General features: G+C 40.0%; 1 pseudogene; it reads right to left on the bottom strand.

The window, feature by feature from the left end:
- Positions 1-685: 685 nt before the first annotated feature.
- Positions 686-4,815, bottom strand: LOC125873790 (uncharacterized; annotated as a pseudogene).
- Positions 4,816-5,109: the final 294 nt, after the last annotated feature.

Here is a 5,109-nt window from a genome sequence, read left to right as displayed (position 1 = left end):
CACCTTGACACCTCAAAACGCAATCTCCCCCTTGTTCAAAAGCCATTATTGCTTATGAACATTTTGCCCGTAATTCCAGCAAGATAGGGTCTGGGTCTTTCTCACCTTCTACTTCTGACACTAATGATGGGTCAGACCCATTCATCATCACTATTCCTCCTTGTGGAATCCATAAGACTAACTCCCATGCGTGTAAGTCTGTGCACATCTTTTGCTAACTCTCTCTTTCTTTCTTCAATATAGGCGGTGGTACCCATAGACAACTTGCTTAAAGAATCAGTAACAACATTAACCTTACTAGGGTGATAAAGAAAACTCATGTCATCATCCTTTAGTACCTTAATCATTCTCTCTTTGTCTGAGATTAAGCTCATTCTAAGTGAACACACCCACATGAACATCATACAACAATGACGCCATATCTTCAAAGCAAAAACTACAACAGCCAACTCTAGCTCATCACATTACACCCTGATTCGCCTAAACTCAACTATTATTCTCAAATCAATTTTAGATTAAGATACTCAGTATGTACTCAAGAACCAAATATCATAACTGGGCGGTAGCCAACTTCTCTTTTCCATTCCTAAAAAATTTTCTCACAAGCTTCGGACAGTTGAAACTTCGTTGTTTTCCGAGTCAACTTGGTCAAATAACTACTAGGTCCCTTTAGCTGCTCTTTTAACTATTTCAACTCTGCTGGTGCCATTCTATATGGCAAAAATGAGATAGCACAAGTATCTGGAATCATGTCTATGCCAAAATCTATTTCTCTCTCAGGAGGAATTCCGGGTAGGTCATCAGGAAAACTTTTGGAGACTCTCTTACTATAGGAACTGACTGAAAAGGAGGTATCTCAACACTAGAGTCATTACTAAGTGATAGATACAACCCTTCGAAACTAACTTTCTCACCTTGAGGTACGAAATGAAACGACCCTTAGGCACTGTTGAACTACTACTACACTATATGATTGGCTCACTAGGTTGCTCAGGTATAACATCAAAGTTCATAGTAACATAAGGAATTACAAAAAGATAAACTCGCTCTGGGGTTTAGCAAAGAATAAACAGCAAAGTCAAAGACTCGAATCATACCAGTGACAACATCTGGTGAATCCTTTTGCTCTTGACGACTGTTGATTTCGTAGAGGCAGTTTACTCCTCCGCCAGTTCTAGAAGTAGCTCCTCTAGGTACCATCCTGTCTGGGGAAGTAACTGATGAAGCTTGGGCCTTATTGCTCAGATTTCTACTACTTTGCCTGTTCTTAGGGAAGTCCTTCATGAAGTGACCCTCTTGTCCACACTTAAAACAACCTGTCTGGCCATCACGACACTTACCTGGCTGGGTTCTACCACACCTAGCACATGCAGGATCCTTACTACCCCTTGGTACCATACTGCCTTGAGGATAGGCAAGTCTAGCCCTGAAACTATAGGAATTTCTATTGTACCCATCTTTGCTCTCAGGTGCAAGTGCACTAGCAGATGGTGGAGTAGGTCCCTTCTGTTTCTATGGGAGGGATGACTGATTAGCATCATTCTTTTGCTGCCTGAACTCGTCCCCTACTATCTTAGCCCTCTTATCCTTAAACTCTTATCTATCCTTCAACTTGTCCTCCTCAACTTGTTGTAAATGGATCATAAATCTTGCTAGGTAAATATCCCCTATCAGCATAGCTGCCTTGCCTTCCTTGCTTGACTGACGAGATAACCCAGCAACATATAAACTCATTCTACTCCTCATGTCTGCAACTATCTCCGGAGCATAGCAGAAAAATTGTGTGAACTTCAGACTGTACTCATGAACACTCATAGACTCCGGGTTAAGGGTGAGAAACTCTTTTATCTTTGCCTCTCGCAACTCACGAGGAAAGAAATGCCCCATGAGAGCACTCCCAAACACAACCTAACTGACTACTGGCGCATCATCAACCCTATTCTTTTTCCATTGGTCAAACGAGATTCTAGCCACACCCTTCAATTGGTATGCAGCTAGTTCCACCCTCTCCGACTCAGCAACATGCATCACATCAAATACCCTTTTAAGCTCCTCAATGAAGTTCTCCGGATTCTCACTAATACTTGAATATGTAAAACTTGATGGGTTCATCCTTAAGAGTTCACGGATCGTTGAAGTATCAACCACTTCGTGTTGATTTTCTCTCTTCCTAACATAAAAGGTCGCAACTTGACTTAACATCCGAATAGCTTCACAAAAATTAGCATATTTGATCTCTTCTTGGGTTTGCACTTCCAGGGCATTTGGTAACTCTTGTTCCTCAACACTCTTCATAGCTAGACGAACTCTAACTGCTCTTTGTGGAGGTAAAATCCTCTGAAAACACGCGCAATCACGAATTAGAAGGACACTTTTTAGAGATAAACTCTAACGCACGAGATGAATGTGAAAGAAGTGAGAAATCTTCCTAAATATTGCAGCCTACTAATTATTGATGTGGCACACTTCACATCGATAACTAGGACTCTACAGACACAGCTTCATAGACTCCTTAGGACTCTTGAACTCTATGCTTTGATACCAAATTTGTCACGCCCCAAGCCTACACCCTGGACCTGGCAGGCACTCGAAGACCATTGCTGGCACCCAAGCGAACCCTTGGCCTGGCTTTCTTAACTTAGCGGAAACCTAACTCAATAGAATAACACCATGCAATGAAAGGTCATAAGACAACTTAACTGATAAAAACTGGCCAAAAGGGAACTCGAGTCTCAAAATAGAATATTTACATATATACATAGATGAGCGACTCAAGAATAACTAACTGACTGATAGACTATCTATGAAGCCTCTACAATACTGAGATGGATGTTGGTATAGACCCCACAATATCCTAATAAAGCAAAACTAGGAAGAACGAACTAACAGAGTCCTCCGGAATGCAAGCAGGCTCACCACTGACTCTGGAGTGCTCAACTGGATCAACGGCGTGCTGAATGATGATCCTGGGTACCTACGTCTGCATCATAATAAGATGCAGGCCAACTGGCATCAGTACATGGAATGTACGAGTTTGCGAGCTGGATAGCTAAACAACATCTTAAACTTGAAAGGGATTACAAAAGAGAACTTACCTTGGCTCTGTTCAACTTATGAGTAACTGAACTCAAATATAATGCAATAATACACATGCAATATATATAAAGCTTGTAAAACTATTTAAAACATGACGTCAAAATCATATTTAAAATATCATGAAAGTATACTTACTCTCAAAGTCTACTTGTGCAATGCATGAATGAAGTCCCATACCCATCCATACTAAGCAGAACCCCTCGAGGAACCATGTAATTTTTCCTGTGAGAGTTTCTCTAACCGATAGCCACCACTACATGCTTAAGTAGTGATACAACATTTTACCTCACGTTGCCCAAGGACCATCCTATACCTTGTCGTGATATAGGACCTTACTTTAACTTTAACTTAGTGGATCCACTAGCTTAACTTTACGTGATCATCTAAAAAGTATGACACGTTAAACCCCATGTTTGGCTACATGGTTCTTATGGAGAGTTGAGTTAATATGAACTCGTGTCCCCAATCGGTGCTCAAGACTACTCCCAAAAATACTTTAGCTCATTAGTGTTTTAAACACATCTTTCTTTAGTTGAGATAATTACTCAAAACTTAGCCCAAAGGCTCTTGAAAACTCTTTCTAAAAAGAACATATCAAAACCATATTTAAATATGATCATTAATGACTCGGGAAAGTCATACTGCATAAACATTGATGGTATATCTAGAGACCATACTATTTAAACATTGATGACATACTTGATTTGTCATACTAATCATGTTTTAGAAACTCTTTCGCAAAACTCATCTTTTCTTAAAAAAGAGATAGTACTCAAACTGCTCAAAACTCTTTTGGAAATCTCAGTTTCCTCTCATCTTAAATGTGAAAACATATATAATGTTCTTTGGGAATACTTAGTTCCCTAATAACTTTTGAGAAATGACCTTGACTCTTACTCTTGGCTTAACTTGAAACTCTATGCTCTTTACTCAACTTGAAACTCTATGCTCTTTACTCAACTTGAAACTTGAGCCTTAAAATGAAGTTAAAACGTTCAATAAAGACTCTTGAAAAACTTTAAAGACTTGCTTTGACTTACCTCTTAACTTCTAAGCTTGGCTCTAACTTCACTTGACTTCTAAGTTCACTTGACTTTGATCGGAACTCGCGTTGAATTAGATTATGGATTCAACGTATATGATAACATGTTTATGGATGGGTTCTTGATGTTTAGACGTACCTTGGAGTGTTGAAAACAACTATAAAACATAGGTACATTACCAAGGAACATGTATGAAAAAGTGGGGAATGAATGGGAAGACATGGCGCCCTTGGTGCTCTGAGAGACGTGGGGTGCCAGCCCTCAGACTTCAAAAGGCCTGCTGGGTACCCTGCTAGGCACGCCACCCCAAGGGTTGGACTTCATAGTCCCTTTTGGGGGGCGCTGGTAGGCGCGACGCGCCACCCCTTTCCCCAGAAAACTCAACTTTTCTCATTCATTTTTTCAACTCTAAACCTCCTTAACTTCAATGGTTCCAGCCCCAAACACTAAGAATAATAAATCCCCTTACTATACAATAGATTCAACTCGAAATCACAACCGAAAACATACATCAAACCAACAAGAAACTTCAACAACACAACCACAACTTAAACAAACACAACCACAAACTTCAACAAACACAACCAAAACTTTTTCTCGAAATTAAAACGAGTTTGGCGTGTGGGGGAATGAACCAACCCAACACTATGATCTTACATACCTTAATAGGAGTCATCCTCGATGAAATCCATGACAATCTTGATGAATCCTTGCTTTTTCTTCTCTTTTCTCCTCTTCTCTCAAGAACCCTAACTCTCACTTTTTGAAAAAGGAAAAACTGATTTAAAATCAGTCTAAAACCTTAATATAACCAAAAGAAATGGCTAGGGAAAAGACCAAAATACCCTTACAAATTAGGACTAAACTACCCTGCCAACAGCCCAACTTCCAACGAGCATAACTCACTTATACGAAGTCGGAATCGCGGAAACTTAGCGGCTTTGGAAAGATCATTCCACGAGCTTCGCAA

Source organism: Solanum stenotomum, chromosome 8 (assembly GCF_019186545.1).
Source record: "Solanum stenotomum isolate F172 chromosome 8, ASM1918654v1, whole genome shotgun sequence".
Lineage (NCBI taxonomy): Eukaryota > Viridiplantae > Streptophyta > Magnoliopsida > Solanales > Solanaceae > Solanum > Solanum stenotomum.
This window is presented reverse-complemented; position numbering and strand designations above follow the sequence as displayed.